The sequence below is a fragment of the Coregonus lavaretus genome, assembly GCF_964263955.1.
Source record: "Coregonus lavaretus genome assembly, contig: HAP1_SCAFFOLD_3513, whole genome shotgun sequence".
Classification (NCBI taxonomy): domain Eukaryota; kingdom Metazoa; phylum Chordata; class Actinopteri; order Salmoniformes; family Salmonidae; genus Coregonus; species Coregonus lavaretus.
In genome coordinates this window covers 20,814-45,381 of record NW_028156122.1, presented here as the reverse complement: position 1 = coordinate 45,381, position 24,568 = coordinate 20,814, and the positions used below count along the sequence as shown (strand labels likewise).

At 44.0% G+C, this 24,568-nt stretch overlaps 1 protein-coding gene across 1 annotated transcript in view; it reads right to left on the bottom strand.

Annotated features, from left to right (window-relative positions):
• Positions 1 to 16,446, bottom strand: part of LOC311126759 (CBP80/20-dependent translation initiation factor-like) — a gene marked incomplete at its 3' end in the record, with an annotated part of 31,036 nt that extends 14,590 nt beyond the window's left edge. The window contains exon 1 of the mRNA XM_084200743.1: positions 16,330 to 16,446. The remainder of the gene's footprint in view (positions 1 to 16,329) is intronic.
• Positions 16,447 to 24,568: the final 8,122 nt, after the last annotated feature.

Below are 24,568 nucleotides of genomic sequence, written 5' to 3'. Positions count from 1 at the left end.
TTGTTGTCACCCTCCATGCTGCTGTGAAATGTGCTCTACTGCTCTGCTCTCCTCCATGTGGTGTGTGTAGAGCACTAGCCACGTGGTTGGTTACTGAGTCCACCCCCAAATCCTCCCTCCACACAGCCCAGCTGTTTCAACAAAGAGATGCCTGCCACGCCCTAGCCAGGCTAGCCTTAGCTCCGCTCCGCTACCAGGCTAACTACAACACTATAGTTCAGCAGGCCTAGTTACAGCAGCCAGAGCACCAGAACAGCTACTAGCCAGCACACCACAGAACAGCTAATAGCCAGACAGTCAGAGCACCAGAACGCCACAGAACAGCTACTAGCCAGACAGCCAGAGCACCAGAACACCATAGAACAGCTACTAGCCAGACAGCCAGAACACCAGAACACCATAGAACAGCTACTAGCCAGACAGCCAGAGCACCAGAACAGCTACTAGCCAGACAGCCAGAACACCACAGAACACCACAGAACTGCTACTAGCCAGAAAGCCAGAGCACCAGAACACCATAGAACAGCTACTAGCCAGAACACCAGAACACCACAGAACAGCTACTAGCCAGACAGCCAGAGCACCAGAACAGCTACTAACCAGACAGTCAGAGCACCAGAACACCATAGAACAGCTACTAGCCAGACAGTCAGAGCACCAGAACACCATAGAACAGCTACTAGCCAGACAGTCAGAGCTCCAGAACAGCTACTAGCCAGACAGCCAGAGCACCAGAACAGCTACTAGCCAGACAGTCAGAGCACCAGAACACCACAGAACAGCTACTAGCCAGACAGTCAGAGCACCAGAACACCATAGAACAGCTACTAGCCAGACAGTCAGAGCACCAGAACACCACAGAACAGCTACTAGCCAGACAGCCAGAGCACCAGAACAGCTACTAGCCAGAACAGTCAGAGCACCAGAACACCACAGAACAGCTAATAGCCAGACAGTCAGAGCAATACAGTATGGTGCAGGGACTCAGTCAGTTCCAGCCTGTCTGTACGATGAATGGCATTTATTGTCCAGTTAGGATACAGTAGTAATTCACCAAGTAGTAGCCTAAATTACCAGTTGATGCAGCCATCAGATATTTTGTTACCTGCCAGTTAGTTGGGGTAAACTCTCTGCATAAGGTGTTTATTTCACATGAGCTGCCTCAGAGGACAGCTGGAGAACTGACCTAATCTTAGCGGGCAAATGTAATTATGTGGTTCTGGAGATATGATAAGCATTCATGTGGTTAGTTACACTGATATGTAAATCACCCATAGCCACTGTATACTATGGGCATGTCCTAAGAAGGGGGGGGGGGGGTAGGTAGGATATTTGTGGGTCACCAGATATTTTGTTACCTCCCAGTTAGTTGGGGTAAACTCTCAGCGTAATCACCCATGGAGCTCTGGTCAAAAGTAGGGCACTATATGGAGAATGGTGTGCCCTTTAGGACATGCCCATAGTATACAGTGGCTATGGGTGATTTGCATATCAGTGTAACTAACCACATGAATGCTTATCATATCTCCAGAACCACATAATTACATTTGCCCGCTAAGATTAGGTCAGTTCTCCAGCTGTCCTCTGAGGCAGCTCATGTGAAATAAACACCTTATGCAGAGAGTTTACCCCAACTAACTGGCAGGTAACAAAATTTCTGATGGCTGCATCAACTGGTATTTTAGGCTACTACTTGGTGAATTACTACTGTATCCTAACTGGACAATAAATGCCATTCATCGTACAGACAGGCTGGAACTGACTGAGTCCCTGCACCATACTGTATTGCTCTGACTGTCATCATTAGTTTCCACTGGCCACAAAATAATCTGAAACACAACCAAAACAACAAATGCATCCAAAAAATGTGTAGAGTCACAAGTTTGATGTTGTCATTGTGTGCTATGAATATGGTACCAAATACTTAACATTTTAATACACATAAGTACATTTTTCCAATTACTTTTGCTCCCCTAAAATGGGGGGGACCATGTACAAAATGTGCTGTAATTTCTAAAACGGTTCACCTGATGTTGATGAAAATACCCTAAAAATGAAAGCTGACAGTCTGCACTTTAACCTCGGCCATTGCATCATTTCAAATCCAGTGCTGGAGTAAAGAGCCAAAACAACAAATGTGTCACTGTCCCAAAACTTTTGGAGCTCACTGTATCTCATTTACAGTCGTGGTTAAAAGTTTTGAGAATGACACAAGTATTGGTCTTCAAAGTTCGCTGCTTCAGTGTTTTTAGATATTTTTGTCAGATGTTACTATGGTATACTGAAGTATAATTACAAGCATTCCATAAGTGTCAAAGGCTTTTATTGACAATTACATTAAGTTTATGCAAAGAGTCAATATTTGCAGTGTTGACCCTTCTTTTTCAAGACCTCTGCAATCCGCCCTGGCATGCTGTCAATTAACTTCTGGGCCACATCCTGACTGATGGCAGCCCATTCTTGCATAATCAATGCTTGGAGTTTGTCAGAATTTGTGGGGTTTTGTTTGTCCACCTGCCTCTTGAGGATCGACCACAAGTTCTCAATGGGATTAAGGTCTGGGGAGTTTCCTGGCCATGGACCCAAAATGTCGATGTTTTGTTCCCAGAGCCACTTAGTTATCACTTTGCCTTATGGCAAGGTGCTCCATCATGCTGGAAAAGGCATTGGTCATCACCAAACTGTTCTTGGATGGTTGGGAGAAGTTGCTCTCGGAGGATGTGTTGGTACCATTCTTTATTCATGGCTGTGTTCTTAGGCAAAATTGTGAGTGAGCCCACTTCCTTGGCTGAGAAGCAACCCCACACATGAATGGTCTCAGGATGCTTTACTGTTGGCATGACACAGGACTGGTGGTAGCGCTCACCTTGACTTCTTCGGACAAGGTGTTTTCCGGATGCCCCAAACAATCGGAAAGGGGATTCATCAGAGAAAATGACTTTACCCCAGTCCTCAGCAGTCCAATCCCTGTACCTTTTGCAGAATATCAGTCTGTCCCTGATGTTTTTCCTGGAGAGAAGTGGCTTCTTTGCTGCCCTTCTTGACACCAGGCCATTCTCCAAAAGTCTTCACCTCACTGTGTGTGCAGATGCACTCACATCTGCCGGCTGCCATTCCTGAGCAAGCTCTGCACTGGTGGTGCCCCGATCCCGCAGCTAAATCGACTTTAGGAGACGGTCCTGGCGCTTGCTGGACATTCTTGGGCGCCCTGATGCCTTCTTCACAACAATTGAACCTCTCTCCTTGAAGTTGTTGATGATCCGATAAATGGTTGATTTAGGTGCAATCTTACTAGCAGCAAAATCCTTGCCTGTGAAGCCCTTTTTGTGCAAAGCAATGATGACGGCACGTGTTGCAGGTAACCATGGTTAACAGAGGAAAAACAATGATTTCAAGCACCACCCTCCTTTTAAAGCTTACAGTCTGTTATTCTAACTCAATCAGCATGACAGAGTGATCTCCAGCCTTGTCCTCGTCAACACTCTCACCTGTGTTAACGAGAGAATCACTGACATGATGGCAGCTGGTCCTTTTGTGGCAGGGCTGAAATGCAGTGGAAATGTTTTTTGGGGATTAAGTTCATTTTCATGGCAAAGAGGGACTTTGCAATTAATTGCAATTCATCTGATCACTCTTCATGACATTCTGGAGTATATGCAAATTGCCATCATCAAAACAGAGGCAGCAGACTTTGTGAAAATTAGTATTTGTGTCATTCTCAAAGCTTTTGACCACGACTTTACATAAGTATTCACACCCCTGAGTCAATACATGATAGAATCACCTTTGGCAGTGATTACAGCTGTGAGCCTTTCTGGGTAAGTCTCTAAGAAGTTTGCACACCTGGATTGTACAATATTTGCACTTAAGTTGGTTGTTGATCACTGCTAGACAGCCATTTTCAGGTCTTGCCATAGATTTCAAGTCGATTTAAGTCAAAACTGTAACTAGGACATTCAGGACCATTCAATGTCGTCTTGGTAAGCAACTCCAGTTTATATTTGGCCTTGTTTTACGTTATTGTCCTGCTGAAAGGTGAATTCATCTCCCAGTGTCTGGTGGAAAGCAGACTGAACCAGATTTTCCTCTAGGATTTTGCCTGTGCTGAGCTCCATTTCGTTTATGTTTTATCCTGAAAATCCGGCCGTAATTGGGAGTCCAATAGGGCGGCGCACAATTGGCCAGCGTCGTCCGGGTTTGGCCGGGGTAGGCCGTCATTGTAAATAAGAATTTGTTCTTAACTGACTTGCCTAGTTAAATAAAGGTTAAATAAAAAAATTAAAACATCAACCCCCCAAAAATGCATTTCTGCAATTCCTGTACTAATTTGACATCATTCCCACACTGCCACGAAGAGCTGCACGATATGGGCAAAAAACCTAGGTCTTATTTTTAACCAAATGTTGCAATTGCAATTTGACTTGCGATTTAGATCAAAACACTTGGGTGAACTGTTGGAATCATGGGAATAGAATGATTGAATATAATAATGGGCACTTTGAATACAGTGTTTGACATGACATTGAATGAAAATGCCAGGAAGGAGTTATTTTGGCAGGGTAGAACCAGGAACCAAAGTGTTGGTCAGTGTTTCCTAGGGGACCCTATAATCATTGGCTACATTTAATGTTCTCTCTTAGGTACTTCATGTAGCCAACATATTCATGCTTCACCTAGTCCTCTTTGATTTAGAAGATAAACAACACACTGATCTAGGCATAGACCATCACTGGTATCAGGCTGTATAGCTAACTACGTTTTCTCTGACTCAGTACATTTATTAGCTAGCTAGCTAGCCAGCTAACTAGCGATAAGAATTAGTGGATAACACGATTTAGCCACAACTTGCTAAGAAAAGACAAACTAGCTGTTTGCAGATGTAAGAAACAAACTAATAGTGTAATTATACAACGCTTGTGGATTTATATTAAGCAACATAGCGGAAACAGCATCATCGTCATCAACATTGTTGCATAACCATGCAGACTGAACGCAAGTGTCTCGTGGTCGAGCAAACACTATTATTGCACACAGTGAGTTCATGCAACTTCTGTGACTTGTTCAGCACATTTTACTCCTGAACTTACACTATATAAACTCAGCAAAAAAAGAAACGTCCCATTTTCAGGACCCTGTCTTTCAAAGATAATTTGTAAAAATCGAAATAACTTCTCAGATCTTCATTGTAAAGGGTCGCGACCGGGAGACCCATGGGTGGCGCACAATTGGCCCAGCGTCGTCCAGGGTAGGGGAGGGAATGGCCGGCAGGGATGTAGCTCAGTTGGTAGAGTATGGCGTTTGCAACGCCAGGGTCGTGGGTTCGTTTCCCACGGGGGGCCAGTATGAAAAAATTAAAAATAAGAAGAATAATAATAATAATGTATGCACTCACTAACTGTAAGTCGCTCTGGATAAGAGCGTCTGCTAAATGACTAAAATGTAAAAATGTAAAATGTTTCCCATGCTTGTTCAATGAACCATAAACAATTAATGAACATGCACCTGTGGAACAGTCGTTAAGACACTAACAGCTTACAGACGGTAGGCAATTAAGGTCACAGTTATGAAAACTTAGGAAACTAAAGAGGCCTTTCTACTGACTCTGAAAAACACCAAAAGAAAGATGCCCAGGATCCCTGCTCATCTGCGTGAACGTGCCTTAGGCATGCTGCAAGGAGGCATGAGGACTGCAGATGTGGCCAGGGCAATAAATTGCAATGTCCGTATTGTGAGACGCCTAAGACAGTGCTACAGGGAGACAGGACGGACAGCTGATCGTCCTCGCAGTGGCAGACCACGTGTAACAACACCTGCACAGGATCGGTACATCCGAACATCACACCTGCGGGACAGGTACAGGATGGCAACAACAACTGCCCGAGTTACACCAGGAACGCACAATCCCTCCATCAGTGCTCAGACTGTCCACAATAGGCTGAGAGAGGCTGGACTGAGGGCTTGTAGGCCTGTTGTAAGACAGGTCCTCAACAGACATCACCGGCAACAACGTCACCTATGGGCAAAAACCCACCGTTGCTGGACCAGACAGGACTGACAAAAAGTGCTCTTCACTGATGAGTCGCGGTTTTGTCTCACCAGGGGTTACACCGAGGCCTGTACTCTGGAGCGGGATCGATTTGGAGGTGCAGGGTCCGTCATGGTCTGGGGCGGTGTGTCATAGCATCATCGAACTGAGCTTGTTCTCATTGCAGGCAATCCCAACGCTGTGCATTACAGGGAAGACATCCTCCTCCCTCATGTGGTACCGTCATAGAATGCCACCTTTCCAACAAGTCAGTTCGTCAAATTTCTGCCCTGCTAGAGCTTCCCCGGTCAACTGTCAGTGCTGTTATTGTGATGTGGAAACGTCTAGGAGCAACAACGGCTCAGCCGCGAAGTGGAAGGCCACATAAGCTCACAGAACGGGACCGCCAAGTGCTGAAGCGCGTAAAAATCGTCTGCTCTTGTGGCTGAATGGAAGCCCGCAGCATGTTCCAACATCTAGTGGAAAGCCTTCCCAGAAAAGTGGAGGCTGTTATAGCAGCAAAGGGGGGACCAACTCCATATTAATGCCCATGATTTTGTAATGAGATGTTCAACAAGTGCGCGTCCACATACCTTTGGTCATGTAGTGTATTTAGTCTTGCCATAACAAAGGGGTTGAATACTTGACTCAAGACATTTCAGCTTTTCATTTTTAATTCATTTGTAAAAATGTCACACCCACCAAAAAAATAAAAATCCACTGACATTATGGGGTATTGTGTCTAGGCCAGGGATACAAAATCTCCATTTTAAATTCAGGCTGTAACAGAACGTGGAAAAAGTAAAGGGGTATGAATACTTTCTGAGGACACTGTAGCTCTGCCTTATGAATGTCTGTTGAGGCAAAGTACACTAGCAGCCAGGAAGGAAGCCACAGCCGGCCAGTGAAAAAGCTGCAGCCAGAAAGGAAGCCACAGCCGGCCAGTGAACAAGCTGCAGCCAGACTCACCACTCTCCACTTGAGGTGTGTTCAGATCAGGACGTTGCCATGGGGCCTCACTTCCATACGCTGATTTCATTGGAGCTTAGTCTTCTAGTCAATGAATAAATTAGGCAGACTGGGAGCTCCTCGCTCCTCAGGGGTTCCTGTGTGTAGACTGTAGACTGTAGACTGACCACAGACTGCAGCACAGAGACTAGGATTAGCTCTACCTGCCATGCTGTGTGTCTGTCTGTGTGCTGGATAATAAGGATGCTTCCTAGAAGTAGACTATTCACAGACACTCTGTTTACACACACACGGGCTAACAGAACAGTCAGGTGAAGGTTGTAAAGAGGAAACTGGAGCCATGATGATACAGCCAGGGACTCAAACATGTACTGCAAAGCCACAGACACACTTTTTTTGGGCACGGATTTCTCACGACCCCACAACTTTTAAATTTCTTTTTTTGCCGACCCCACTGCACTTCCCTGTCGCGACCCCGACTTTGAATACCACTGCTCTACAGAGAGTCTTCAAGTGTGTGGAGGTGGGAAGGCTGCAGTGCAGAGGCGCTGGAGACTAGCGTAGCTCACAGATAAAGGGCTCTCCTCCTCTCCAGAGCTCTCTCTCTGTGTGAACGTGTATTCTGGCAGAGTAGGACTGACACAAATGGAAGTGGGAGAGAGCTCGCTCTAATGACAGAGACGATTCAGAGAGAAATAAGCACCAGTCATCATTCTCTACTAGGCAAGGCCTGGGTCCACAACATAACCACAGGGACAATTAGATATGTAAGCATGACATGATACACACACCTCAATGACATGATACACACACCTCAATGACATGATACACACACCTCAATGACATGATACACACACCTCAATGACATGATACACACACTAACAATGACTAGAGCTAATTTAATACACATCATTACACAATACTCTACTCATTATCATTATCTGTTCGATTAGGACCAATATAATAAAAGTCTGCAGTGATTGGCTGTAAAATACAATCAATTAGGCCTAGCCTATGACAATGAGAGAGCAACGCCAGACTAAAAATAGATGAAGTAATGATGGGCGATTCATCAAATGATTTATGTTTGCTTGCTCACCACAGTGGATAACCACACTTATGAGTACTGTAGTCACTGTGGCACTCACCCACTGACACTGTGGTGAGCACACACATTGTGGCACACACACACTAGGGCTGGGAATTGCCAGGGATCTCACGACAAGATATTATCACGACACTTAGGTGCTGATACGATATGTATTGTGATTCTATACTGTGATTTTATTGCGATTCGATGTTCCAAACACATTGCTCACCATATGTCTGCTGCAGAGGGACAAGAGAGAGCCATGAGAAAACGAGTTCTGATCAGTCATGGAAATAAGTGCTGAAAACAAATTGGCTCCCTATTTAAAGCTGCAATATGTAACTTTTTGGGCAACCCGACCAAATGTACATAGAAATGTAATATAGATCTGTCATTCGCATTGAAAGCAAGTCTAAGAAGTGGTAGATCTGTTCTATGTGCGCTATTTCTATGCTTCCCATTCTTAAGTTTAGTTTTTGCATCTTTTGCTTTCGGTTTTGTACACCAGCTTCAAATAAATGAAAATAAAATGTTTTGGTTATCGAAAATGTATTTCACAGCGGTTTAGATGGTACAATGATTCTTTACACCAGTGGTCACCAACGCGATGAACTGGTCAATCTCCAAGGCAGTATGACGATATTAAAATCTGGATACCGCCATGAAAATCTGGATAACGCAAAAGCCTACTATTTAGCAATTTGCATGTATTAATGCAATTGTCATGTCCGATGTCCCAAAAAAACTAACTTTCCAACGGCACTCGTGTATAACCGCAAATGGCCAACACACAGCTGATCAGGGTGCACAGTTTAAAACAATTCTGCAACCATTGGAAAGATGATTCTCCTCTATTCAATACTGGCCTTGTACTTCTGACAACGTTCAAAAATATTATTAGAATAGCCTAATTGACAAGTAACTCCTATGCTGTCAAGGTTTCCCCTGAAAACTGAATATTTTAGCCTTACAAATAGATAAACATCTTGGCCACTTGATACCTGGTTCATTGAACGGAATCATTTTATAAAAGACACAAACTGTCTTTGGCTGTAATTGTAATGTTGTACCATCCTCCAGGAGAGCACAGCAGAGCTACTGGGGGTGAAGGCTTTTTCTCCAGCCCTGCTCTAACACACCACATTGTAAAAAATCAGCTGCTCAACAGGACCTTGACAAGCTGACTGTGGTGTATTTGAGCAGGGTTGGATCAAAATCCTGCACATCCAGTAGCTCTCCAGATGGAGGGTTTTATACAGTAGCCTATCAGTGCAGTATTTGACTTTGTGGTGGGTTAAGTGCCTTGCTCAAGGCCACACCGGCAGGAGATATAATACATGGGATCAGAGACCGGCATCCTTCCATTGTCAATACCAGTGATAAATCATTTTATTTTGTGAAGTGGTTCCTTGCATCTTACAACACAATTTTTAGTCACATATTTGGCCCATGGAGTTACCCTTTTTTGGGCACAAAGTGACTTGAGCTTTCAGACAAGTAAAAATAAAGTTCATGCCAAGCCCTAATGTGTGTGTGTGTGTGTGTGTCACTGGATGTGGTGGTAGAGGAATTCAAAACCAACACAGTGGCAGTCAAAGGCGTACCCCCCTGCACATCAACTCGGTACTGGTACCCCTTCTATATAGCCAAGTCATCGTTACTTATTGTTGGGAAGGGCCCATAGATAAGCATTTCACTGTTAGTCCACACCTGTTGTTTACGACGCATGTGACGAATAACATGTCATTGTATTTGCTTACTCACCATCCGACTAAGCCTCTTACAGTTATGGACACTACTAGCATAAATACATAGGCCTAAACTCCCATCCTTCATGTTGTGAGAAGCGGGAGGGATAAGGTCAGCCCCAGAACAAAGCTTCATCACTAATGTTGAATGAATGGGTGTTATACTAACTTAACAATATCATTCAGAGTAGGCCTACGTCTGCCATGGCTGTCTTCTTTTTCAATGCTGATACCATTCCACAGAAGAGCATTATCAGTGATAGCCTATAACCTACCACCAGCACTAGCCTCTGACTATACATGTGTAGCCACTAGCCACTCTAGCTAAGAGTTGGTTAAAGGATACCGGTAGACCTAGACGAGCAATCACACAAAATGTGTTAAGGCGGCAGAGTTCAGAGCAGGCTACGGCATGCAAGTACAGCACATACATATACACACACACAACAAAACACACACAGAGGACTGTTTATGGTGTGCTCTGTGTGCAGGTCTGTCAGTGGAATGCCCTCCACTGCCAGCACATTCCACACCACAATACACCCCGCACAATCCATCACTCTGTGATGATTTCACTCCCAGGCACACTGACTACAGACTGACTGACTAAAGATGCATTGATGCATAGAGACAGCAGTACACTGTATGTACACTAGTTAGCCTTTCCCCGTAGGTCCTGAGAGACAGGAAGGTTATACACAAAACACACACAGCTACACTATCAACTGAGTGAGTGACTAAACAAACACTGTTAGCTTGCGATAAGAATAACTACACATTACTCACACATACATTTACATTTTAGTCATTTAGCAGACGCTCTTATCCAGAGCGACTTACAGTTAGTGAGTGCATACATTTTCATACTCACAGAAAGGCAAATGGACAGACATTATGGCCTAAATGGTTTAGGTCTATGACACAAATAGGCTTGTAGGCCTTTACCCAAATCAAGCCAGAGAGATATGCTGTAGGCCTAACCTCTGCCCACAAATTAGGCGCCATGCTGTGATATTATGACAACAATATGTAGATGACCTGGTACTTTCACACTAATTGAAATAGGGGAAAATGCAAGTGACTTCAATGGCTAATTTCTCTGAACAGGAAGAAGAAGAAAAATCACTGAGAATAAATGATATAGTATGAATAAACATTACTTCAAGCCGCAGCTTCATACTACTTGTCAAACGGATAACTGATACTGTATACAGGGATGGGCTTGATGTGGGATTTGGGGGGTCCGTGGATGGCTTTTGACCATTTATTTGGATTCCTCACGTCTTAAATTGTTAATAAGAGGTTTGGTACAAATCGGATGCTGGGTACTATATTTATTGAATATTAAATGAATCCTACAAATTGAAATGGCCAATTTGGGTTCAATTGATTATCTTAATTTCAAATAGTTTTTCAACTAAATAATGTTGCAGGAATGCTTATCTTATCTGTTTCTAGCTACATAAACCATTTCAGTACAATCTGAGATGGTGGGTGTCATGGATTGCTGAAATGAAATGCAACGACACTACAGCGTGGGTAAACAGTTCTGTGTGAGCGTGAGCTGAATCTCAATCTGCTATGCTAGGTAGAGAAGAGGCTGTCATGGCTGCACTGAGGGGCTTGACCCTGGTGAGTCATTGGTGGGGGGGCAGGGACTGGGGCAGGGGCAGGGACTGGGGCAGGGGCAGGGACTGGGGCAGGGCCAGGGACTGGGGCAGGGCCAGGGACTGGGGCAGGGCCAGGGACTGGGGCAGGGCCAGGGACTGGGGCAGGGACTGGGGCAGGGACTGGGGCAGGGACTGGGGCAGGGACTGGGGCAGGGACTGGGACTAGGGCAGGGACTAGGGCCAGGGACTGGGGCAGGGACTGGGGCGTGCAGGCATGGTATAGGCCCACTGGGCTGCCCTAAATGCCTGGCTCACCATCAAAGCCTCAGGCTTGATGCACAAGGCCTGAAAAAAAATAAAAACGTGTGCATAATGTATGCACGAAATAATACACGTAGTAGGCCTATTGTGGCACAAATACAATAATGTATTTTCAGCCAGGACAGGAAATCTAGCCTAAGGCCTCAAATCTTTCTGTCAACAAAAGAACGTTGACAGGAGTAGTAAGCTATCCAGGACTAGCTACAGTGGCCAGTGAACAAAGATAATTAAGCAGATGACTTTGGGTGGCATTAGTGAAACTGTTACCAGTCACCAACAAATCGAAGAAGCTAAACCACACCAAGCTGCTGAAAGATATATTCCAAGGCAAATCGTGACCAAATAACAGGAGCAACACTGTGTGGTTAAAAGTATTGACTACAGAGACAACAACAAGCTAAGCAAGTGTCTCAAACCAAACTCCCCTAAAACTTAGGGGTTAAAGCGGTCTATATATCCTAAGTTAATCTTTCTGTTCCTCCCAATGTGCTCCTCACCAGTTTAATGACCCATACTTGATTTATTTCAGAATGTGCTGCTCACTGCTTCTAATGCACTGAAAGGCCTATTCCATCTAGTGCAGTTCCCTGCTTAATATTATAAAATGGAATGTGGGCCACTGAGCACTTCTTGTCGATTTATCCAATCATTCTGACATAAATAAAAAATATGTTTTATTTCATCCTCCATAGCTGCCCACACTTACAATACTGCTTAAAAGATTGGCTCAAAAAGTACAGTGAACCACGGCATAAAACAGTTACACTAGCTTGGCTTTCTGCATCACAGTAACAACACTGTAGTTCAGTTGAGGACTTGAGGTCACCTGATTTCCAGCCAGGTCATCTAGTCCAGTGGTTCCCAACCAGGGGTACTAGGACCCCTGGGGGTATTTGGCCTAGCCACAGGAGGTACCTGAGAAGACTCATGAGACCATGTGCTTACCGGTAAAATGCACGAGGGGGCACTTCATGGGTACTCCGGCCAGAGCAAAATTCAGTTGGTGGGACAGTAACCGAAAAAGGTTGGGAACCACTGAGTTAGATCATCATCTCAGGTCTTGTCACTGTGGTGACAGAGGGCCATAGGCTGTGACCCCAGGACTGCATTAGTAGGCAACAGAAATCAATGCAGAGAGCACTTAGGTTCGATAACTGGCTGGCCTTTGCCCAGGCTGACCTGACACAAAACACTGCAGCCTAAGTTGACACAGAACACTGCCCAGACCCTGATGAAAGAGGCCCAGGCAGGCTGTGCATACAATAACATGAATCCCATTACATATAGAACAATACATGATATGATCTCTATGGGGCTGTGTTTCATTCCAGGAAGATGTTTCCTCCCATCTGCTCTCGTTCGATACCCTTCACAGATCTAATATAACTGGATATATGAAAGCAATATGGCAGAAACTAGGTGTAGTCTGTCTTGACATCATGCAGATAACTACTGTACTCTCTCCCTTAGATAATTGTGTTTTCCATAAGAGCAAAAAGGCAGAGGACACTGGTTAAACCTGACCTACCACTTACACAACAGACACAGCATACGGGCAGCAGCCATATTCCACATCAATGTCTTCAAATACCACTGTTTGGTGCTACAGATCCATGAGCTTGTTAGTGCCAGCAGTAATCTTTTCAAATGCATCCTATTGTGTGTATGCATGCAACAAGCCTTTATCAGTCAGTGGGGTGGGCAACTTGTTTGAATGCATCAACCCCCACATACCCCCACCCATGAACATAGATAGACACATACTTTGAGACAAAAGCATACAGTGCATTTGGAAAGTATTCAGACCGCTTGACTTTTTCCACATTTTGTTACGTTACAGCCTTATTCTAAAATGTATTAAATTGTATTTTTTCCTCATCAATCTACACACAATACCCATTAACGACAAAGCAAAAACAGTTTTCAATTTTCTTGTAAATGTATTAAAAATTAAAAACTGAAATATCACATTTACATAAGTATTCAGACCTTTTACTCAGTACTTTGTTGAAGCACCTTTGGCAGCGATTACAGCATAGAGTCTTCTTGGGTATGACGCTGCAAGCTTGGCACACCTGTATTTGGGGAGTTTCTCCCATTCTTCACTGCAAATACTCTCAATCTCTGTCAGGTTGGATGGGGAGCGTCGCTGCACAGCTATTTTCAGGTCTCTCCAGAGATGTTCGATCGGGTTCAATTCTGGGCTCTGGCTGGCCCACTCAAGGAAATTCAGAGACTTGTCCCAATGCCACTCCTGCATTGTTTTGGCTGTGTGCTTTGGTTCGTATTGAAAGGTGAACCTTCACCCCAGTCTCTCTGTGCTCCGTTCATCTTTCCCTCGATCCTGACTAGTCTCCCAGTCCCTACCGCTGAAAAACATCCCCTCAGCATGATGCTACCACCACCATGCTTCACCGTAGGGATGGTGCCAGGTTTCCTCCAGACATGACGCTTGGCATTCAGGCCAAAGAGTTCAATCTTGGTTTCATCAGACCAGAGAATCTTGTTTCTCGTGGTCTGAGATTCTTTAGCTGTCTTTTGGCAAACTCCAAGCGGGCTGTCATGTGCCTTTTACTGAGGAGTGGCTTCCGTCTGGCCACTCTACCATAAAGGCCTGATTGTTGGAGTGCTGCAGAGATGGTTGTCCTTCTGGAAGGTTATCCCATCTCCACAGACAAACTCTAGAGCTCTGTCAGAGTGAGCATCGGATTCTTGGTCACCTCCCTGACCTAGGCCCTTCTCCCCCGATTGTTCAGTATGGCCGGGCGGCCAGCTCTAGGAAGAGTCTTGGTGGTTCTAAACTTATTCCATTTAAGATTGATGGAGGCCACTGTGTTCTTGGGGACCTTCAATGCTGCAGAATTGTTTTGGTACCCTTTCCCAGATCTGTGCCTCGACACAATTCTGTCTCGGAGTTCTACGGTTTTTGCTCTGACATTATATAGACATTTGTGTGCCTTTCCAAATCATGTGCAATCAATTGAATTTACCACTGGTGGACTCCAACCAAGTTGTAGAAACATCTCAAGGATGATCAATGGGAACAGGATGCACCTGAGCTCAATTTCGAGTCTCATTGCAAAGGGTCTGAATACTTATGTAAATAAGGTATTTCTGTTTTTCATTTTTAATAAATTAGCTAAAATGTCCAAAAAAACTGTTTTCGCTTTGTCATTATGGGGTAGTGTGTGTAGATTGCTCAGGACTTCTATTTATTTAATTCATTTTAAAATGAGGCTGTAACATAACAAAATCTGGAAAAAGTCAAGGGGTCCGAATACTTTCCCAAAGGCACTGTAAATAATTACATCTCAGGAAAAACGTGTTTGTTACAATAAGCCTTCAACCTCAGAGAACCATGCCAACTGAACTTGTATGAGCTTGCCTCTGTTTAAATTCTGCACTAGTGCAGACATTCGTTTCCATTACATTTGATTGGTGTTGTTCAGACATAATCTCTTTAGGAATCCAAGGAATCTAGGGTAGTGAATAACCTGGAGGGCCTTCTGTAACTGTTAAATGAAGCAATGCCTTCATGATGTAACCAACAACAAGTCATGTAATTAGTCAGTAGTTATCTAACTTACTAGCTAGCTAGTTAGGTAGGTCAAAGATTTGTACAACCAGTTTCCCTTTTATGTGTGGCTAGGTAGCCAACTAGCTAAATGACCAAGTAAATGTATTCCGATCAAAAACTCAGCTAGCATCGCTAGCTAGCTAATGCGTTAGGCCAGGGTTGCACTCACCTGACTGGCTATTTTGGCACTGTATATGCCAGGGCTAGCTGGTAAAATATAGCATCTAACGGTCTCAGCTGGGTCTATCTTTAATGTTTTTTTGAGCGTAACAAAAATCGGCTAATAATAACAACAAAAACGGATTTCGGATACCAAACCGTTAGATATGGAATCTTTCGGTGTTCTATTTTGCAGGACGCGAGCCAGGAAATGTGTTGAGTGCCAGAAGAATGACCACACATCTGTCCGGCCTCCGGCGCTTCCACGCCCTACGCTGCCTGCCTGGCTGGGTCTGCCGTCTGCATCTAACAAAGGTGATGCAACCGAGGTAGATGAATTTAGCTAGATAGATAGATAGATAGATAGATAGCCCTTAACAAAAAACAAGGAATGCAGTTATATAGTAGTTAGGTATCTAGTTAGCAAGCTAACGAACTAGCTGCCTAGTCATACAATCCTAGCTGGCAGGCTAGCTAATAAAATGTCAACAGGTTTGTCTGATTAGGAAGTCTGTATAGGACATTTTGATAGTCAACAAATGCAAATGTAATTTAGTTTAATTAATCCTCAAACTCAAAGCCAAACGTTGCCTGTAATAACTATAGTTACAAGGCAGTCACAGTTTTATGGCATGCCACAATCAGTTGAAATGTACTCAACATCATCATCATTTAGCCACAGGGCGCAGCGACAATTTACACAAAATCCAGCGCATTGGATCTGGTTAACTACACACCGTAGCTAGCTAACTACCCTACTGTAGCTGAACACTCAACCGGCAAACGTTATTTCAAAACGATCTACAGGACAGAAAACAATAGATCCTCACCCAAATCTTGGATTCGGACAGCTGGGGAATCCGGGAGCACCTCCTGATATTAAACTCGCCGTGTCATCCGTGTATTTCTCGGGAGAAAAACGTGTTCGCGGAAAGAAAAGATTACGCTTCCCGACACAAGCAGGAGGAATGCAAGAATGTGACGTTCAGTCCGGTACGTGGAGGCTTGGATTCTGGGAGCTGTAGTTCTGTATGGAAGTGAGATTCCATGCAATCGCAGTGTCAGGAGCTGTAATTTTATTTGTTTGGAATAATACAGACTTGTACAAACATTTGAGGAGGGTCAATTCATTAATGGGAGAAATGTTGAGTTTTTCTTATTTCTGAAGTCAATGTCAATCGATAGATGTTTTCTATTGTCCCTGTATTCCGCATTGATGGTTAATGTGCATGCAGGCTCAAACAGAGAGAATGGGCGCGTTCGAGCGGATCACTTTTGTCAAGTGGATGGTCCCCCGCATTTCAAAGTGTGTTGCATTATTGGGTTTTATTAATACAGATTGTCCGATTTGCGCCTAGCACTGAGGTATAATAAGAACTGGAGACTCCGTCCAAGATGTCCGACCATTGTTTTCAAGGTAATCTACTCACATTCCCATAAACCGATTCATGGACTTCCTATATCTGGCTTGCATCCGGTTTATATGGACCAAGGACCAAAATCACATGTGCACTAGCACTCAGTGCGCACAGGGAGCAGCGACGACGTCATCACCTCATCCAAAAACATGTAGACATTGGATGAATTTAGTGAGTGATGGAAAAAAAATCTGCCTCAGCTAAAATAATTTGAATAATTCAATGGGAGTTTTGTGCACAAAGGCAGTACTTGACTTGGGCTGGAGCTGCCCGGAGCGCCCAGATTCACACACTGAGGCAAAAAAAGGTTGATCAAAGCGGAATGAAGGCGGGATCTGCATTGAATAGCAATGAAGAGTGGGCATTCATTTCCTGATTCCGCTTTATTCAAGTTCATTTGCCACTAGTCTGGGAATCTGTGCGTGAGAGGAGGCTGTCAGCTTGAAAATACGCCAGCCTGAATGCGCATGACGCGCTCTTCCAAGTTGTCAAATTAGGGTTTGTAAGGTCATGAAAAGTCATGGAAATTAGCAGAGCTGCCAACTCTCACGCTTTCGCCGTGTGACACACGTTTTTGCCTGTTTTCACACGCTCTCACGCAAAAAAAATCGGCCGAGACTCGTTCGTTCCTTTTTTCAAACTCCCCGACGGTAGATGGCGCTGATGAGCGCCACTGAACCATATGCGCTGCACCCCGAAGTTAGCGACAGAAGAAGAGATACCATTACCGCGAAAGACAACAGGAGAAGAAACGGTCACTACCTCAAGAAGTCTGAAAAGAAGCTGAGCTGAGACTAGGTATGTAACAATGAAATGTCGTCCAATTGAGTACTCACTCTCTTAAACTTTAAATCTTGAAATAAATTATTTGTTTGTGCGTGTGAACATGATTTAGTGTGGTGAATGTAAACTCAGCTGATTTCGAACAGGTAAGATGTATTCCAAAGAATTTAACATAAATACAGGAAATGCGTGCAATAGAAGTAGACTTGTGCAGACATTCACTGACCCCATGACAGAAGTGTACCTGCTGTTCTTCCAAGCCACCATACCAACTTTCACTTCTTTCAACTTGCTGCTTCAGAGAGAGCAGTCATCAATATTTTTGTTACATGATGAGGTGGGATTGGATTTTGCTGTTTTTATCCATTGTGTGTTTCTTGCTGATATCTGCAGGGATCCTCTAAAACAGGTTTCACCTACTATTTTTGTAAATGTCTGTTATAGATGGTGAAATTCGTACGCAAGCTATGTTCCAAGTTTATGGTTCCAGCAGCTCTGCAGTGCCACGAGGAGCCTTGTGAAATTGCCTTTAAAGAAAAGGCAAACCATTTACCAGGTTAGTATTTGACTATTATTATGATCAAACACTGTGATATGTGATATTTAGCCTTGTACCTTATACCGATATGCTGTATTGGGTTCACAACCAGGGCTAAACTTAACAGATTACTCGACGAGGGTGACATCACACCACAGCAGGTGGATTCATTCCATGAAGCTGTGTTGTGTTTCCTGACAAGTGCTGTGGACTATGCACTTAAGAAGCTGCCACTGGAAGAGCCACTGATCAAGCACGCACAATTTGTAGATGTACGGCAGAGGGCTGAAAATGACATCGAAGATGTCCTGTACTTTGTTGAAAGGTTAGTTTTTTTCTCTAATTATTGTCTATCATCTTAGCTAAAATACCCTGTGTTCACTCCTAAACTGCACATGATATATTCTTATGTGGATTCTCCTCAAAGATGTGTATGAACTGCTGCTGGTTGATGACTATATACCTAAAACGTAACAACTTGTAACTCTACTTTCATAAATAGGTTTCCCCATCTCCTCCCATACCATGGGCCAGAGGAGCATGATCTTCTGGGTGAGGAGTTTCTAAATGATCAGACCATGCCAATGATATCCCTGCAGGACGAAACTGAAATGGAAAGTTTCTGGGCTGAAATGGCAACCTGGAAGCATAAGGTAAACATTTTTTCCTTTGTTGTCTTTCCTTTTGGCAGGTGTGGCTTGGCTACATCTGTTGCTTAAAATTGTTGCATGCATATTTATTTTTTATTTTTTATTTCACCTTTATTTAACCAGGTAAACCAGTTGAGAACAAGTTCTCATTTACAACTGCGACCTGGCCAAGATAAAGCAAAGCAGTGCGATTAAAAACAACAACACAGAGTTACATATGGGGTAAAACAAAACAAAGTCCAAAATACAACAGAAATAAATATATATACAGTGTGTGCAAATGTAGCAAGTTATGGAGGTAAGGCAATAAATACGCTATAGTGCAAAATAATTACAATTAGTATTAACACTGGAATGATAGATGTGCAAGAGATGATGTGCAAATAGAGATACTGGGGTATAAATTAGCAAAATAAATAATAATATAGGGATGAGGTAGATGGGCGGGCTAATTTCAAATGGGCTGTGTACAGGTGCAGTGATCGGTAAGGTGCTCTGACAACTGATGCTTAAAGTTAGTGAGGGAGATAAGTGTCTCCAGCTTCAGAGATTTTTGCAATTTGTTCCAGTCATTGGCAGCAGAGAACTGGAAGGAATGGCGGCCAAAGGAGGTGTTGGCTTTGGGGTTGACCAGTGAGATATACCTGCTGGAGCGCATACTACGGGTGGGTGTTGCTATGGTGACCAATGAGCTAAGATAAGGCAGGGATTTGCCTAGCAGTGATTTATAGATGGCCTGGAGCCAGTGGGTTTGGCGACGAATATGTAGTGAGGACCAGCCAACAAGAGCGTACAGGTCACAGTGGTGGGTAGTATATGGGGCTTTGGAGACAAAACGGATGGCACTGTGATAGACTACATCCAATTTTCTGAGTAGAGTGTTGGAGGCTATTTTGTAAATGACATCGCCGAAGTCAAGGATCGGTAGGATAGTCAGTTTTACGAGGGCATGTTTGGCAGCATGTTGCGAAATAGGAAACCGATTCTAGATGTAACTTTGGATTGGAGATTCTTAATGTGAGTCTGGAAGGAGAGTTTACAGTCTAACCAGACACCTAGATATTTGTAGTTGTCCACATACTCTAGGTCAGACCCGTCGAGAGTAGTGATTCTAGTCGGGTGGGCGGGTGCAAGCAGCGTTCGGTTGAAGAGCATGCATTTAGTTTTACTAGTGTTTAAGAGCAGTTGGAGGCTACTGAAGGAGTGTTGTATGGCATTGAAGCTCGTTTGGAGGTTTGTTAACACAGTGTCCAATGAAGGGCCAGATGTATACAAAATGGTGTCGTCTGCGTAGAGGTGGATCTGAGAGTCACCAGCAGCAAGAGCGACGTCATTGATATACACAGAGAAAAGAGTCGGCCCAAGAATTGAACCCTGTGGCACCCCCATAGAGACTGCCATAGGTCCAGACAACAGGCCCTCCGATTTGACACATTGAACTCTATCTGAGAAGTAGTTGGTGAACCAGGCGAGGCAGTCATTTGAGAAACCAAGGCTATTTAGTCTGCCAATAAGAATGCGGTGGTCATATGTGTCATGCATGTTGCAAATTATGCATGTTTTTATCTGAACTTTGTTAATGGATCAACCTACAGTATACTTACAGTATTAATCAATCAAAAATCAAGGTATGTTTTTCCATTGTGTTTTGGTGCATTTTCCATAGGTGACAGGAGCCAAAGAATTTGAGAGGCTTGCTGCCGTCGCCAAGCTTGTCCTGGTGTTGCCCCATGCAAACGCAGATGCTGAGAGGGTGTTTTCAGTTGTGGGACTGAACAAAACCAAGAGAAGAAACAGCCAAGCATTGGATGGCACCTTGTCCTCAATAATGACCATAAAATGGCCAATCTGGAGCCCTGCTTCAAATGGGAGCCCCCCTCCGATATAATCAAGGCCTCCAAGAAGGCCATAGGCCAGTATAACCATGCCGACAGATCATAGACAAGAGGCTCATTTGAGATGAGCCAGGTCTGCGCAGAATCGATCACCGGCGATCACCGCCCAATGCATGCTGGTTAGATTTGTGTCCGACTTGATCCCGACTTTCTCTGACGTCATGCACACGTGGGCAACGATAACCTCATGAGATCAAGGCGGCCGCAGTTCTGAGACGCAGGCAGTGCAATTGCTTTTCACCGACTGCAGGACCCAGGCGGACCCTGGACAAAATCTCACTCCAAGGTTTTTTGAAAAGTTGGCAGGTATGAATTAGTTTAACAATTTTTGTTAATGGCATTCATGAAGGCAAACTTAAATATTATCAATCACTTAAAAATCTACATATCAGCCATCATCGGAATGACCTTTCAGTGCATGTCTGTGTGTGCCAGTGCGAGTGCCAGTGTGTGTGCCAGTGTGTGTCTGTGTGTGCCAGTGCGAGTGCCAGTGTGTGTGCCAGTGTGTGTCTGTGTGTGCCAGTGCGAGTGCCAGTGTGTGTGCCAGTGCATGTCTGTGTGTGCCAGTGCGAGTGCCAGTGTGTGTGCCAGTGCATGTCTGTGTGTGCCAGTGCGAGTGCCAGTGCGAGTGCCAGTGTGTGTGCCAGTGCGAGTGCCAGTGCGAGTGGGCCGCTGCCCGAGGAGAGAGAGCAGGACATAAATAAAATAATGACAAACAGACTAAATAAATAGCTAATTCAAAACATAACTTGTAGCAGTTATCTCGCTAGTTAACTATTCATGTCGTTGTCGCCTTTCCACCGGCACTGTAGAAAGCCTAAATAAATCTGCACCGTTGGAAAACTGGGATTCCCCTCTATTGTCCCAACAGCAGAGCTTATTTTCAGCACCATGGAGTGAATCCTTACCATATTTTACATTTTTACATTTTAGTCATTTAGCAGACGCTCTTATCCAGAGCGACTTACAGTTAGTGAGTGCATACATTATTATTTTTTATTTTTCATACCCCCCATGGGAATCGAACCCACAACCCTGGCGTTGCAAACGCCATGCTCTACCAACTGAGCTACATCCCTGCCGGCCATTCCCTCCCCTACCCTGGACGACGCTGGGCCAATTGTGCGCCGCCCCATGGGTCTCCCGGTCGCGGCCGGCTACGACAGAGCCTGGCTATCAGCGGAGCCTTGTCTGGCAGCGAAACAGTTAATTCAGCCTCATTTACTGCCTTAAAAAAAAAACATAGCTGATCTTGCTGACTTGCTTAAACAAATATGGTACTACTGACAGTTGAGATGTACAAACTATGGCATAAGGGTACGACGAGCGGATAAGAGGCAATCCGTAATTTCGATTAAGACATTAATGAGCGAGCTAGGACGGACGTAGTCAATATAACTATTTGTTCAGCACTTTTGAAATGTACAGCAACAGAATTCAGAACATGGGCCGTTCTTACAGTATTCTCCCTGTACACCAAGTCAGAACCGTAGGATAAATAAAGGGGGCATATAAGCAGACAATGAAAGCTCTTACAATATTCGATGATTACATTTCTCTATAACAGGTTATAGGCTACATGTGCACCACCAAGTCAGAACAGTAGGCTACGTTATGAGGGGGAAAGGAACCAAATTATTAGGGTGAGGCACATGGGCTACTAACAGCTTACTACACAACACACACTTAGTATTACTTTCTTAGCTACAGTATACATATTCTCTGGCATGTTACATAATTTATCATACAATACATTTTTGGACTCACCTTGTTGTGCTCACTTGAACAGGAAGGTGGCGCGGCGGTCCTTCTTGTGGGCTCTAGGAAGAGGCCCGTAATCCCGATTTGGAATTCCGAGTTGGATGACCGTTCAAAATTATGTTCCATATTTTCCCAGTCGGAGCTAGTTTTATCAGAGTTCCCAGTTTTCTTCAACTCACTGAAGTCTGAGATTTCCCAGTTCTGAGTTTACAGTTGTTTTGAACGCAGCAGAAGTCATACTGGATTGACAGCATGGCCAATGTATTCAAACTTTTCTGGCCCATGGCGTTACCCCCTTTTTCGTGATATTCAATTTGTAGTTACGATCTTGTCTCATCGCTGCAACTCCCCTACGGACTCGGCGAAGGTCGAGAGCCAAGACACACTGCTTCTTGACACACTGTTCGCTTAACCCGGAAGCCAGCCACACCAATGTGTCGGAGGAAACACTGTCGAACTGAGTACCGAAGTCAGCTTGCAGTTGCCCGGCCCGCCACTAGGAGTAGCTAGAGCACGATGAGACATGGACATCCCGGCCGGCCAAACCCTCCCGTAACCCGGACAACGCTGGAACAATTGTGCGCCGCCTCATGGGTCTCCTGGTCACAGCCTGGGAACAAACCCAGGGCTGCAGTGGCGCCTTAGCACTCATTGTTGAATTTGCGATTTCCAACTTGTTGTGTAATGTTTATGTCCAATGGCCGATGAGCACCGATACGTTTTATCTATCATTTCTCTTCAAATGACAAGGACTGAAAAGGATTAGCCAGTAGATTGCCGACTTGATGCATGATGATGACTCCTTGTCCAATTTGAATTTGAAAGTGTGATGTTGACATGATTAGTCCAATCAAAGCTATGGTAGATATAAGATGATTTGACGTAATTTTATCTGTGGCCAATGACCTTGAGCCTTCTTCGATGGGCACTTCTAATGTAAGTCTATGGCAGCACCCAAGGGGCTTGAATTTTCGAGCTCTACCAGTAGATTTTGCGGTGACAAAGTGTACCCATGTGTGACAGTACACTGAGCCAATCACGGCGCAACTAGAGAACATTAACAACCCCTACACTCAATTTCCGCTGGCTGCCCCACCACCACAGAAAGCACTGAGCTAGGCTGAAACACCTGCATTTTGGAACTGCCTTACTCAAGAAAGCAAAAAAGAGAACATGTTTGTATGCGGCTTTATTAACTCAAAGATACATTTTTTAAACATTGTTTGCAAACTGAAGATGGCACGGCACAGTGATGCCGAAACGTTGGTGGTTTTTTACCCAATAAATTACTGGGAGGTTATACATATGGAGTGTGCGACTCTCTTTGTTTTTATTACAAACCGATATGTGACACGTATTAATGCCAAAATAACATGCTGATAGATGAATTTGTATTTTTAAAATAATGACTAAAGGATTTCACCCCAAATACGGTAAAAATGTGTGAACTGTGTTAGAGTTATAATGTAGTATAAAACCACTAACCGAGGGGGGAGTAGAAACTGCTGAGACAAACATTCCAGGAGGGAGGGGACCTAGAAACTGGTTAATCATTCTATATTGTGGAAATGTACAGGCCGCCTAAAGGTGGGCGGAGCAAAGTTCCTTTGTGTGAAGGGATATAAAAAGGGTGTGTGTGTTTTTTGGTGCGAGAGCTCTCATGAATAAACATACAGATTATTCTTGCTGGTTGTGGACCTTGTTTAATTCATGATTAAAACATGCCTTACAACCTCTGGGAATTATTCAAGCTTGAGTTTAATTAGAGATAGAAATTCTCGTGACACATGCAAAACAGGCACAAAAAATAAAAAGATATACAGTTGAAGTCAGAAGTTTACATACACTTAGGTTGGAGTCATTAAAACTCGTTTTTCAACCACTCCACACATTTCTTGTTAACAAACTATAGTTTTGGAAAGTCGGTTAGGACATCTACTTTGTGCATGACACAAGTAATTTTTCCAACAATTGTTTACAGACAGATTATTTCACTTATAATTCACTGTATCACAATTCCAGTG